Raw genomic sequence first — 15,819 nt, 5'->3', positions numbered from 1 at the left:
ATCCTGAAAGCAGCAAGGGAGAAACAAAGAGTAACCTATAAGGGAGAACAGATAAGATTAAGTGCGGATTTCTCAGCAGAAACCATGCAGGCAAGAAGAGAGTGGAAGACATATATCAAACACTCAAAGAACACAACTGTCAACCAAGAATACTGTACCCAGCAAAATTATCCATCAAATATGAAGGACAGATCAAGGTATTCCCAGAAAAGCAGAACCTAAGAGAATTTGTAAAAATAAGAGTAGTGTATTGAAGCCTTCAAATATTACAGTGGTATTGTCTATTTGTTTTCAGTTGTTTTTTAATGTTTGTTTTATATATTTTGCATCTCGATCATTTGGCACATAGATATTTATTATTGTTATGTTTTCTTGTTCTATTTATTGACTAATTATTATGTAGTGGCCTTCCTTATTCTTTCAGATGGTTTTGCATTGAAATTTACTTTACCAGAGTTTAACATGGCTACTCTTACTTCTTACAGGTTGCTGTATGCTTGGTATATTTTCCCCTACCCTTTTATTTTTAGTCTTATCTTCATTTTTCAGGTGTGTCTCTTGTAGACTGCATATTGAAGAATTTTATTTTTTTTATCCAATATGCTACTCTTTTTTTCTTCAGAGGTGCATTTAAACTATTTACATTCAGTGTGATTATTGAGAGGCATGGCTTTATTGCTATCATTGTGTTGAGTTTTTTTGGTGTTGTTGCTAGTTACTTTTTGATTTTTTTTGTGGCACCTGTATAAGAAGGACATCTCTCAGTGTTTCCTGCAATAGTAGTCTTATTTTTATAAACTCCCTTAGTTTCTGTTTTTCTGAGAATATCTTGATCTCTCCTTCATATTTGATGGAGAGTTTTGTTGGGTATAATATTCTTAGTTGACAATTGTCTTCTTTAAGTGTTCGGTATATGTCATTCCACTGTTTTCTTGCTCCCATGGTTTCTGTTGAGAAATTGGCACTTAATCTTATTTGCTGTTCCTTATAAGTTACTCTTTGTTTCTCCCTAGCTGCTTTCAGAATTCTCTCCTATCTTTGGTTCTGGTAAATTTGATTATGATATGCCTTGGTTTTTTTCTTTTGGGGTCTATTCTATATGATGTTTGCTCAGTTTCTTGAATATGTATTCTCTCATTCTTCATTAATTTCTTCTAGTAATTATTCCATAACTTTTATGGTCTCTTTACTTGCTTCTTATTATTCTGAGATTTTGATTATGTGCATGTTATTTCTCTTGATGATATATCACCTCATTCTTAGGTTGTCTTCTTTTTCCTTCTTCTTTGATTCTGCTTTTCTTTTTTTCTAGCTGATCAGTGGTGACAATTCTATCTTCTATTTCACTGGATCTCTGTTCTATCTCGTCAACTCTGTTCATGTGTCCCTCTACCATGCTGACAGCACCTGAAACCTTGGACCTCATATTTTTTAAATTGTGGCTTCTTGTTTTTCCAGAACCTCAAATGCCTCATTTGTTTTATCTGCATTGTTTTGGATTTTTTTAAAGCTTCTCGTGGTTTTTGCTTTGCAGCCTATAATTCTTCAAGTTTGTCTTTCACCCATTGAAAATATTCAATCATTTTTATTTTAAATTCGAAGTAAAAAAGTTCTATCAGACTTTCTATCTTAAGGAAATCCATTAACACTGTGTATCTTCTCTGGGCTTGTACAGCATGTGGAGTAGCCTGCTTCTTCCATGACATTGCTGTGGTGGAGTTTCCATGTCTGAGGTGAAAGTAGACTTTTGATCTGAAGTCACTGCTCCAGAAGATGGTGGGACAGCTCTCCTGCTTGTTTCCCTCTGCACTTCTGACTCAAAGGAAGATTTGTTTTAATTTCAGAGACAAAATTCTGTGAAAGCAGCTTCCTCTGTCCTACAGCTGCTGCAGCTAGGAAAGTCTAAGATGTTCTAAAGTCAGTTAATTGACTGGACATGGGGAGATGCTGGGCAGAATGCCGAGATGCAGACAGGGTGTGCATGTGTGGAGACCTGAATGGAAAACCAGGAAGCTCTGGTTTTTCCTTTGAGAACTTGGTCTGTCACCTCAGTCGAGCTCCAGCTGTCTTGCTTCCTTCTACTTGAGCTTAAGGGGACCCCTGCGTACCAATCAAACAGCACTAACCCTGGAAAAAACCTCACTCAAATTCCATCAATCCTGCTTGCTCCCTGCTTTGCTCTCTCCATGTGACTCCCAGTTCAGGTGTTTGCTCTCTAGCTGTGCTTCAATCTTGAAGTCAGGATCTTTTTTGCGTGATTAAACTGCTCTTAAAAATCTTTCGGAGGTTAGCTACAGGTTGGTTTCAACTCAATAGTACACAGCAACAGTATCACCTTATTAAAATTATATCACTTATTGAAACTAACTTATAACTGACTCTCATTGGGTTTCTGAGGCTCTAATCACATGAAAGAAAATTGTCCATCATTTTCCCGTGAATCTATTGCAGAATTCAAACCAAACAATATGGACCTTTAAGCGAGCAGCTCAACTTCCTATGGATTAGCTCATCACAATGCCTTATCATTTAATACTTGCTGTCTTGTTAAACTTAGCCACACTACTGGAGTAAGATGGTATCTCCTTGTGGTTTTGATTTGCCTCTCTCTTATTGTCCGCGATTTGGAGCATTACTTCACGTGTCAACTGGCCATTCAAATATCTTCCTCTATGGAATTTCTTTCCATGACTTTGCCCATTTTTTTAAATTGGGTTATCACTCTGTTTCTGAATACAAGACTATTCTGTAAACTTTCATTACAAGACTGTTTTCTGAGATGTTATTGCCAAATATTTGTTTCTAGTTGGGAGGTATTCCTTTTATCCTCTTGGAAAAAGTTTTTTATGTGTACACAGATTTAATCTTTAGAAGATCCCATTCATCAATTTTATCCTCTTTTGATTGTGTATTTTTGGCTCTATTTGCCAGTCTTTTTGTACCACAGAGTCAGTTTTCTAAGCTTGACCCCAGTTTTCCTCTTATGATCTTTATTGTATTGGGCTTTAATCTCAGGTCTCTGATTCACTTTGAGTTGACTTTTGTGTATAGTGTGAGGTGTGGATCCTATTTCAGCTTTCTGTATATAATAAATGTTGGAAAGGATTTGGTAAGATAGGAACTCTTACACATTTTTTATGGGATTGTACAATGGTGGTACAACCACTCTGGAAGGCAGTTTGGCATTTTCTCAAAGAATCTGAACATAAAAATTTCATATAATCCAAGCTATTCCACTGCTTGGAATATATCTCAAGAAAATGAGAACTGAAACACAAATAGAGACTTGTATACCAAAGTTCATAACAACATTATTCACCATCACAAGAACATGGGAATAGTCCAATTGTCCAACCACAATGATGATACATTTACACAATGGAATACTATGTAGCACACAGGAGCAATGATTTTGTAAATTACTACCTAACTTGAGAGGAATTGGAGAGCATTATGCTGAGTGAACTAATTCAATCCCATAAGGATGAATACTATATAAAACTATTACTGTAGAATGAGTTTGAGGATCCAAGGAAATGGAGATGGAACAGAGGAGTGAAGATGGATAGGGAAAGGGGTTAATCATAGGGTCATTCAATTTGATGGGAGGAGTGAAGCGGATGGAAAAGATCCATTGTAAAAAAACAATGTATTTGAACTTTGTAAATAAACTAGTATAATAAATATATTTTTTAAAAAAGAATGCCTTTTCACTTTTAGATGCTCTGGATTCATCTTATATAATATTGGTATCAGTCATGTTTTTTACTTGTGACTGTTACTCAAAACCATTATACCAAGTTAAAAGTAATTTTTATAACTTTTTATGAATAATACTTAGACAAAGTTAATTACAGTTTATTTGAAAGCCATAATTTCTTTACAAAATCAATTTTCCAAATCTGCTCTTTGTGGGTAGCCAAAACATAAGGTAGTTACCACTTTCACCAGAAAAGCATATTGTTTTCAAGTCATTGAAGGAATAAAATGTGTGAACGGATTGATAAGCACCTTAAGTTAACAATGTGTTTTACAATCATTTAAAACATTATAATACAAGAAGAGATAATCAGACATATTTAATCAATTTTATATCTCATGTTTTCCTTCTTTTTGTGACGCTGAGATGCTGAACAACTTAAAGAACAATAGAGTTGATATCAAATGGATAATTTGAAGAACCACTTAATATGTGACTTAATGTACATTCATTAAAAGAGTAAATTTAATGTTATATAGAAAGGCTTACATCAGGTAGCATCAATGATTACAAATTGCAGTTTACAACTATTAAATATAATTTGTACATACATTTACAGAAAATGTGCTACTTAGCACATGACAGTTTCAAAAGCTGATGTCAAATATTATTTAGTTACTTTTAAAGATGGATAGATGATGGTAAAGTAAGTTCAAGTTTAGATGTCAGAGAACTATTATGGATAATAATTATTAAAAAATATTTCAACTTATGCCTCCTTTTGGTTCATAACTTATATTTTACACTTGTCTCAGTTCTACTTTGAGATTACAAGCAGGAACTTTTTTAATAGATGAATTTTATATAGCTAGAGTGATATATAGCTAGATAAATCGATTGATAGATAGATATTGTTATATATATTGATAAGCAAATAAGTATTTATTTTCTCTTCATAATCAAATCCATTTCCAATGGCCCAAATAGTACAATCTCTATCAAGATAAGTCCTTGAAAATTTGTAAAAATACAGTTCTTGGTCAAAATCTTGGTCTTTCAACTCACAAAATAACTATTTATAAAACCTCAAACACCTCTAAACAATTTATTACCAAACACATCTGTATTTAGGGATAGTCATGTCACACATTAGACAAGCAATGCAATCCATTTCTCCGTGGTTTACTATTAGTAGTAGTAAGTTGTTTAACAGCCTAGATAACTCTTTTGTACAATTCATATGACTCAGAGACTCTTGAAGCCCCCATGGAAATGGACTCTAGGTTTAAACCACTTGCTATTGCCTCTAAGTGCTCAAAGCACATACTCACATACAGCCAAGAGCCCTACTAGAAACTATTCATTTTCCTCAATGGATAAACTTGATTATAAATAAACATATTTTAATCAATTACCATATAGCTCAGTTCTTTTATTATGGATCAAGTGAGTAAAAGTTTCATCTTAAGTCTACCACTTCATATTATAGCCTTTCTGTTAGTGCCAGATGGGTTTTTAGAAAGCTACTAGTTGTAGCAGCTTAATGCTGCACCTGAGGTTTTTTATTTTATAAAAAGATGACTAATTGACAGAAACATTATTCAGTAAAAGGAAAAAAGAAATCCAGTATCTGCTATCTTAAATCAACATTTCAAGAATCTTTCAAGTAGCCTTCAATGTTAAATAACTAAATTAAGTAAAATAAAAACCAAATTATCCTCTTTTTAAATAACTGAGGTTTATGAAGTCTTATAAACTTAAGGTAGGATATATAATATAATACCATAGTTAAAGTAACTCAAATATTGGTAATTATTAGAGACTAAGACAAATCTCTCTTCTTATAGGTGTTCTAAGAATTTAAAAATAATAATTCATACATTTTGAAAGTTGCTTTTATTATATATTAGAATGTGGAGACCATTTGCAAAGCTTTTATTTTATAGTCTTTTGTAGTCTTTTTTTATTATTCCCAGTTTCTTTTATAAGAGAAGATACATTAGGTTTATGCTTAGTAATGAGCAAAGGTTTGTTTGTTTTATTTTTTTTGATGGGTTTCTTATTCATGTCTTAATGGTTGTCCCAGTAATCTTTACTGGAGTTGCCATTTACAACAGCTATATCTAAGTATACTTCATCTGTCTATATGTAAAGTAATTAGCGATCGTTCTTTATTATTTTCTAAAGGAAAAGCTAAAACAAAACAAAATAAACACATCCAAAAAAAAACAAAAACAGAGGCTTCCTGCAGTAACAGCTAAAATAAGTGGAAAATTTGTTCTCTTGTGTCTGCTTAGCAGAGAACAGTTTAAAGCTTGTTGAAGTTGTGTACCATTAAGCCAGAACTGACTCACAGCAGACCCTCTATCAGGTTTTCAGAGGCAGTGAATTGTAAGGCGGTAGATTGCTCATCTCTCTCCAGCAGAGCAACTGGTTGATTTGTGTACCTTAAGGTTGACATCAACCCTTATCTCTAAGCCTCTAGAGTTTCCTATGCAAATAAGTTACATCATCTTAGAGTGCATTAATGTAACCAGTATTCAAATCCAAGGTCTGTAATAAAACTACCTAAGGTCTATAATTTTTTTTTTTTTTTGCTTAATAGTTCCTTTCCAATTTCTACTCCTTACTTAAATTCATGGCTCTAGAAGGAATTAAAGCAATACTACAAAATCACTGTTGTTATGTACTATTGAGTCAGAACCAACTCATAGTTTCCCCTTCAGAGGGTTTTGAGAGACAGTAAATCGTAAAGGAGACTAATCATCTTTCTTAACTAGTGGATTCGAACTACATGCCTTTGAGTTGCCAGCCCAACGCCTGTACCCTTAGAACACTATACCTCAGGTTTTCTTACCAGCATGAAATACTACTTAATTCAGGAAAGAAATCAACAGAAACTTATATATAAATTATATCTTAGAGAAAATTTGGTGTCTTATTCAAATACATTCTGAGATGCTAATTCCAAATCTAAGATTGGTGAAATTTCTAATTAAATTCACTGGAAAAATGATCAAACTAAATTAATTGTTTTAAGAACTCCAACAAAGTAAATAAAAATCCTTTAAAAACCATTTATATTCTAACTTCTGGTTTTATGTCACAGTTAGAGCTTTTAGTTTGAGAATACATCTTCAATGAAGTGTGGCCTCATGAAAGAAAAACTGAAAATCCTGATTAGCTACTTCTTTGAGAGTTTAATTTCTCTGAAACATTAAGTTCTTCTTTGGAGTGTTAGGATACATGAGAATTCATGTAATTTCTTTCTTTTTAACCACCCAAAACCTTATAATATAAATAGATATTGCCATTTGATTGAAATAAAGTTGGCATATTTGATCTAAAAACAGTTTCTATAGCTCTAGCATCATATAGGAGTTAAAACTTCTTAATACTGCTCTTTTGGAATATTTTTTTCTTCTTTCATTTTATGTCTTGTTCCTGCTGAGCAAATAGTGAATTTGAACTGCTGACATTTTTGTTAGCAGCTCAACATTGAATTCACCACACCATAGGACCAACAGTCAACATACTATGTAGAGAAAGGATTGAAGCAGTAAATTATTTCATCTTGCTTGGGTAAATAATCAGCACTCTTGGTATCAGCAGTCAGGAAATGAGGAGTAGTACTGCACTGGGTAATTCCACTGTCAGGAACTTCTCCCAAAATACATAAGAGCCATGATGTCAGTTTGAACTATGATATGCCTCTCAGGCCAGGACCTTCTCAATCACCTGCTATGCATCAGAGTGCTAAAAATGAATAAGGATGACAGAAGAAGCCTTTGAATTGTGGTGCTGGAGAACAGTATCCCATGGACTGCCAAAAGAACAAACAGATGTATTTTGGGTAAAGTGCCACCAGAGTGATTCTTGGAAGCAAAGATGGCAATGTTTTGTCTTTCATACTTTGGACATGTAGCTAGGTAAGGTTATTCCTTGGAAAAGGATATCACGCTTGGAAAGATGGAGGATCAGCAAAGGACAATAAGACCCCAAATGAGATGGATTGACATAATCACCTCAGCAATTGGTTCTACTGCATCAGAAGTGATGAGGATGATACAGTATCATTATCAGGTGTACTCAACCAGAAGGCAGCTAATGACATCAACACATTGTTGCTGTTGTCATTATGTGCCATTGAGTCACCTGCGACCCATAGCGACCGTATGTACACAGCTTTAAAGGCTACCCTGTCCTGAGTCAGTCTCACTGATTCCAAAGAAACCAATCACCATTGCTCCAGTTACTGTATTAGTCCATCTCACCTGGGGTCTTCTTCTCCTGTGTGTCCCTCCACCCTTCCAAGCATGGAGCATGATGTCCTTCTCCAAGGGTCAGTCCTGGCCACATGCTCTAAGTATTTGAGATGGAGCTTCACAATCTTAGCTTCCAAGGAGAAACTTGGTTTCACCCTCTCTACGACAGACATATTTGTTTTCTTTGAAGTCCATAGTATGTACAAAACTCTTCTACAATACCACAATGTGAAAGCATCAATTCTTCTGTCATTCTTAGTCATTGTCTAGCTCTCTGATGGGCAACAAGTAATTGTTAAAGCTATGGTTTAGATTAGGTGCACCTTAGTCTCTAGATTTACATAATTTCTTTCAGTACTCTGGAAAGGTCCTTGACAACATATTTTCCCAGTGCAATTTGTCTTTGATTTCCTGAATGATGGTGCCAAAAGTGTTGCTTGTGGAGCTTAACAAGCTGTAATTGTTAACTATTTCAATCACCTCTCCATCTATCATCTTGCTAATTGGCCCAGTGGTGAGAATCTTTGTCTTCTTGATGTTGAGTTTTAATCCATATTGAAGAATACAGTCCTTGACCTTCTGCAGCAAGCACTTCAGTTCTTCCTCAGTTTCAGTGAGCAAGATTGTGTTATCTGCATAATTTAAGTTGTTGATGAGTCTTTCTCCAATTCTGATCCCAGATTTTTCTCATAAAGTCAAGTCTCCTGAATGATCTGTCCCACATATAGCTTGAAAAGATATGGAGACACGGTGCATCCCTGATGCACACCTTTCATGATTTTGAACCATTTGGCATTTCCTTGCTCTGTTCTGACGACTGCTTCCTGGTCCAAGTAAAGGATTCACAAAAGCATAATCAAGTCTTTTGGGATTCCCATTTTTATTAAGGTTAGGCTCAATTTGTTGTAATCCATACAGTCAAATGTCTTTGCATAGTCAATGAAACAGATAGATATTCTTCTTGTATACTTTGCTTTCTGTTAAGGTCAGTCTGACATTGGCTATAATATTTGTGGTTCCATGGCCTCTTCTAAACTCAGTTTATATTTATGTAGGTATTTCTGGATAATTTTCAATAGCATTTTGCCAGCGTGTGATAAGAGTGGTATTGTTCAATAATTTCCACAATCTATCATGCCACCTTTTTTTAAAAATGGGAATAAATATAGATATCTTCTAGTCAATTGGCCAGGTAGCTGTACTCCAGATTTCTTGGCACAGCCTGGTAAGCCCATATTGGGCAGTATCTGTTTATTGAAATTTGTAAAGTTTTATTCTATCAATTTCTGAGCATTTATTTTATGCCAACTCCTTGATAACAGCCTGAACTTCCTCCTTCATTATCATTGCCCCTTGATCATTTACTGTTTCTTGAAATTCTTGTGTCAGCCAATTCTTTTTGATACATTAAAACTGTGTACTCCTTTCATCTTATTTTAATGCTTCTTGAATCATTTAATATTCTGCCCATAGTATCCTTAAACATTGCAACTCATGGCTTGAATTTGTTCTTTTGTTCCTTTAGCTTAATAAATGCTAAGTGAGTTATCTTAATTTTGCTTTACACTAATTTGGCTATGGTAGTTACTGAAAACTTTCATTATATGATAAAATACTACATCTGGAATTACAAGTCTGTAAGTAGGAATTTAAAGAATTATTGTCATTGATGTTAAGTGCCATTGAGTCAATTATATTCTGCTCATATCAACCATATGAACAACAGATTGGAATCTTGCCTTAACATTCTTAAGAATGTCACCATATTTAAGCCAATTAAAAAAACTCGGGTCAATTCATCTCATTAAGAATTCCTCTCTCCTTCATTTATCCTATACCATTTTCAAACATAACGTCTTTTTCCAAGGACTGATTCTTTCTGACAACATATTTAAATATGTTAGGTGATGTTTCATCATCTTTGACTCTGTAGTATCACCCTGAGAGCAATTTTTTCCAGACCGATTTATATATTCTTTGGCAGTCCATGGTATATCCAATACCCTTTTGCAACGCTATTCAAATGTATCAGTTCTTTTCTATTCATCCTTGTATTTGTTCAATTTTCAAATGCATACAAAACAATTGAAACTTTCATGCTTTAGATGCTGTTGTTATGTGCCATCGAATTGCCTGATACTCATAGAAACACTGTATGAAAGTCTGAATCCTGCCTTATTCTGTGCCAATAGTTCCAGTCACTGAGTCAAAGCATCTCATCCTGGGTCTTCCTCTCCTGTGTTGTCCCCTCACCCTTCCAAGCATGATGTTCCATTTAAGGACTGGTCCCCCCTGGAAACATCCCCAGAGTATTTGAGACAGCTTCAAAATTCTTGTCTCCAGGGAGCAAACTGTTTTCGCCCTCTCTAAGACAGATCTGTTTGTTCTCCTGAAAGTCCACATCATGGTCTACATTTTTCTCCAGCACCACAACTCAAAGACATTGATTTTTCTTTCATTCTTAGTCTTTGTCCGGTTCTCTGGTGCATAACAAGTACTTGCGAAAGTCATTGTCTCAATCAGGTGCACCTTAGTACATTGGAGAGTTCTGTGACAGCAGACTTTCCCAATGCAATTCATCTTTGATTTCCTACCTGCTGGTGCCTAGAGTATTGTTCATTAACCAAGCAAACTGACATTGTTATAACAATCTCAATTTCTTCCCTGTCTGTCACAAAAGTGTCAGTTGGCCCAGTGGTGAGAATATTTGTTTTCTTGATGTTGAGATTCAATTTATATTTAAGACTACAGTTCTTGATCTTCTGCAGCAAAAGCCTCATGTCATCCTCATTTTCATCAAGCAAGGTTCTGTTATCTGCATAACACACATTGTTGATAAGTCTTCCTTCAATACTGATGCCACATTTCTCCTCATAAATCTTAAAATTGAAATCATTGGTCTTTAACAATTTGGAGAGATTTGTCTGCCTGTATATAAGCTTCCCAGGAATACAAGTAAGTATTCTGGAGTTCCCATTTATCTCAATGTTCTCATAATTTTTTATTACCTATACAGTCAAATGAATTTGTATGATCAATAAAACTTAAGTAAAGCAACCACTCAGGAAGATAGTTTGACATTTCCTCAAAAGGTTGAACGTAGAAACTCCATATGACCAATCTATTCTACTACTAGGAATATACCCCAAGGAAATGAGAACTAAGAGATAAAGAGGTTTGTACACCAATGTTCATAGCAGCATTACTCGCCATAACAAGAACATGGAAACAGCCCAAATGTCCAACCACAACTAAATGGATTGAGAAATTGTGATACATTCATACAATGGAATACAGCACTCAGGAACAAAGATTTAGAAAAACACTACATCACTTGGGAGGGTCTGGAAGCATTATGCTGAATGAGCTAACATTGTATCATAAGGAAAAATATTGCCTAATATGATTGTAAATATAGAAGGATAACTATTAAAACACATATGGAAACTCTAGGTGGGGAGAGCTGAGGATGAGCAGGGGTGAAACCACAGGGTTTCACAGTTTGGTAGGTGGTGAGAGGGAGGAAGGAAATAGGAAGTATTCGGACAAAAAGGGTAATGATGTGCAAGGTCCAAAGGTGATTAATTTTATAAAGCATGATTCATGAGAATGATTGTATGAAACACAATGTGAATGAAAAATGGTGTGAAACATAATGTATACAGATTGTGTAAACAAACCAATCTTAAAAATTACAGTGAAAGAAAGAAAGTGAAAAAAAAAAATACCCCAAATAATATATTTCTGGTATTCTCTTCCAACCGAGTTCTATCTGGTATCAGCAATGATGTCCTTCATATCACAACCTCTTCTTATTAGAGCTTTAGTTTCTAGACACTCTATGTTAAGCAAGTGTTCCAGACATTTTTTAATAATCTTTGGCACATTTTTATTTGCCTTTGAAATCAATAATATTTTTCTATATTTTTACCTCATTAATCACTTTTTTAAAAATTAATTTTAATGAAAGTTTACAGAGCCTTAGCATTTTCAGTCATTCATTGTTGCACTTTTCTCCCTACCCACCCTCTCCCCCCCAATTCACTTTTCTCCTTGATAAGTAAAATAAAAACTCTTTCATTGATGTGTAATCCCTCCCCCCAAGTCCATTGCACTGTGTAGCCTCCATTCTGGACTCCTGTCATGACAATAATACCTAATCAAACATCCCTTTTAAAAAGCTATATTCCTCATCTGTTGCAATGCAGATACAGCATTCCTCCAAGTGGATGACCCTAGAGGACATTATGCTGAGTGAAATATCTCAGTCACAAAAAGACAAATATTGCATAGGGCCACTATTGTAAAAAGGGACGGACCTTGGGGTTGAGGGAAGACAGAGATGAATCACTTTTTTTTAAGAATTAGGAAGGAATGGAAGGAGGGGAGAAGCACATTTAAACTGGGTTTAGGGAAATTAATTTGAGCATTAATGATATTATCTTTTTAGAATTTATTCTATTGTCACTTGAGAGTCTGTGTTAATTACTCCTGAGTAGATTCTGAGTAGATTTGTCTGTAGATTTTTCAAGACTATGTCCTGTTTAAAACAGATCTGCAAGCTTGTCTTGCAAGAAGTCTTTGTATGAGATTAAAGCACTGATCTTTCAACACTGCCTACCTACCTTTCTTTAGTGCATTTGAACTGACGAATTTTGGTTAGCAATAAATGTAACCCACTATGCCATCAGAGCTCCTTTTTGTGCTGATAGAAAATTCATTAGACACTTTTACCATCCAGACATTTCCTGAAATTACATCAAAACTTTCTTATTGCCTTAAGTTAGAAGTGACTGATAGCTGGCCCTCCAAGGAGCTTTCAGAGCCTACAAGACGCATGGGAAAAGATTGCTTACCTTTTCCCCAACAAGCTAATTGAATCACCTTTGGATTTGTGCTGTAGATGTCCACACTGCCAAAGTTCTCAGGTAGTATACTTGTTCTTGTTACGTGTCATTAAGTCAGAAGAGTTAATCCTCCAGTGCCCTTTCAGAGACTTTAAATCATGCTAGAAGAGATGGTTCACCTTTCTTCCAGGGAGCTACTGGTGGGTTTGATCCAAAGCCTTTCAGTTGGCAGTGCAAATTTGAAAACAAATCTAGCAAACATTCTTCTGATGAAGTAGAATGAGTGGTTGATTCATCAAACATAGTTGGACCCCTTTAAGAAGTTCTGTAAATTTCCTTACAATTTAAATTCTAGTTGTTTTGAGAGCTCAGCAAGTTAGGTTAACTCTCTGTGTCAAAATATTTAATAGCAAAAGCATGATAGAGAAACATATTCCTGAGTCTTGTTTTCCTTTTGTCTGTTTTTTTAAAAAAATACAAGTGGTTTGCTTGCAAGTTTCTATACATTGTGTTTCACACTATTCTTCATTCATAGTCATTCTCACACATTATACTTTATAAAATTAATCACTATTGGACCTTGTCTTGTCTTTTCACCTGAATCCTTCCCATTTTCTCCCCCCTCCCTCTACCCACCAAACTGTGTATCCTGTGGTTTCTATCCTAACCCTCCTCACCGCTCCATTCTTTTTTTATCTTTTTTAAACTGTCTTGTTATTATTTCAATAACTATATGTAAAAAAATTTGTTTTTTGTTGCTCACTGCCATCAAGTTGAACACAGCTCATAGTGACCCTATGAACAAAAGACCTGAACCCTGTTCTAGAATTATCATCGTTTCTCTGCATTCATAGAGTTTCCACAGGCATATTGTTTAGGAAATGGATACCATTCCTGCTTCTACGCCTGTCTCAATCTCGGACACCAAACATTGTACACGATGTGTAACTATTATGGTATTTGACACACCAGTGGCAAGGTGTTCAGCATCACAGCAACCCCAAGTTACTTCAGTACAGCAAATTGACCAGTGCTATACCACTTAAAAAAGAACATTTTAAATAGAATTACTATGGGAATTAAGTCATGTAATAGAAATGAAGAATTTTATCTATATCTTAAGTGCTTATTATTTCTACAGTTATAAAAAATACAAATTGATTACTAAGCCTTCAATATTATTTTCCTCATTTACCTTAACCTCAAATGTTGGCATTTCTACATTAGTTCCTCTGTCAAATAGTTAGGAAACAGAGGATTAGTTACATGCTTTTATAAGTTTAACTCATACAAATTCCTGCTTTTTTTTATTTTAACCATGTTTCTCATATGTAGCTATAATTCAGAATTTAACATTTCCCCCCCAAATTCCAAACTTTATTAAACTATTACTTTGAGTCCCAGTGTTTATATTCTAGTGTTTATAAACATTCTAGTGTTTATATTCCTACATGAATTTTGAGCTTGATATATTTATATCAATAAGATATTGATATACAATAGGATATTGCAATTATAATGTATGTGGAGATGTGTTAAGTAGTTTTCACAATGAGAATTGTCTTGGAGGGCTCCTTTGATTCTATTTTAATTTAACAAAAGCCAAAGAAGTAATTTGGAAAGACCTACATGAAGATTTCCTTGGTTAATAGCTGAATTCATAGGGGGGTAGTTATCATCAACCATGATTCCCTTAAGAGAGGATATTTTCAAATTTTCAGTTACCTCAGCTAGTAAATCCACTCATTTAATTCTCATTTTAGTTGCTAAGCATGATATTCCTCTCCAAAGACTGGTCCCTCCTTGCAACATGCCCAAAATATGTCAGACGAAGCTTCAGAATCCTTACCTCCAAGAAGCATCCTAGTTTCACCTTCTCCAGGATGAACCTGTTTTTTCTCCTAGCAGTCCATTGTATATGCAATACTCTTCTCCAGCACTATAGCTCAAAGGCATCAATTCTCTTTCTATCATTGCTAGTCACTGTCCAGCTCTGTAATGCATAGCATCCAGTTGCAAAGACTATGGTCAGGATCAGCCACACCTTAGTCTCCAGACTGAAGTTATTGCTCTTCAGTACTCTGAAGAGGTCCCTGACAGCTGACTTTCCCAATGCAATTCATCTCTTGATTTCCTGGCTGCTGATACCATGAGTGTTGATTATGGAACCAAGCAAACTGAAATGCTTAACAATCTCAATCTCTTCAACCATCCATACGGATGCTGTAAATTGGCCCAGTGGTGAGAATCTTTGTTTTCTTGATGTTGAGCTTTAATCCATATTGAAGGCTGCAGTCCTTGACCTTCTGAAGAAATTGCTTGAGGCCCTCCGCAGTTTCAGCAAGTAGGGTTGTCATCTGCATAGTGAAGGTTATTGATGAATCTTCCTCTAATACTGATGCCATATTCTTTCTCTTACAGCCCAGTGTCCCACATGATCTGTTTTGCTTACAGATTGAAAAAGTATGGAGACGAATACATCCCTGGCGAACACTTTTCCAGATTTTGAACCATGCAGTGTCTCCTTGCTCTGTTCTGATGACTGTCTCTTTGGGGAAAGACGGAATTTGTAAATTATTTAATTTTACTTCAATTGATGATCAACACATCCACGGAAGCTGCAGCCAGGAAATCAGAAATATTGCATTGGGCATATAAGCCAAGGCAAAAATACTGAGGTATAAAGATGAAAGTTTAGAGAGGAGTTGCATGACACCCGATCTATGGTATTTTCCTTTGCTTCTTTTGTATGTGAAAAGTCGACTATGTGAAAAGATGACCTAAGAACACAAATAGTGGTGTTGACAAAGAGTATTGACTACTCCATGGCTTTCAAAAGAACAAACATCTATCTTGGAGGAAGTGTAACTAGGGTTATGCTTAGAGGCAAATATTGTGAGATATACTCTTACATATATTGAGCATATTCTTTGTTGTTGTTGTTGTTGTTATGTGCCGTCGAGTCGCCTGCGACTCATAGCGACCCTATGTACAACAGCCCTAAACT

This window comes from Elephantulus edwardii, unplaced genomic scaffold (assembly GCF_000299155.1).
Source record: "Elephantulus edwardii isolate Elephantulus edwardi_28Jun2011 unplaced genomic scaffold, EleEdw1.0 scaffold00085, whole genome shotgun sequence".
Taxonomy (NCBI): Eukaryota; Metazoa; Chordata; class Mammalia; order Macroscelidea; family Macroscelididae; genus Elephantulus; species Elephantulus edwardii.
This window is presented reverse-complemented; position numbering follows the sequence as displayed.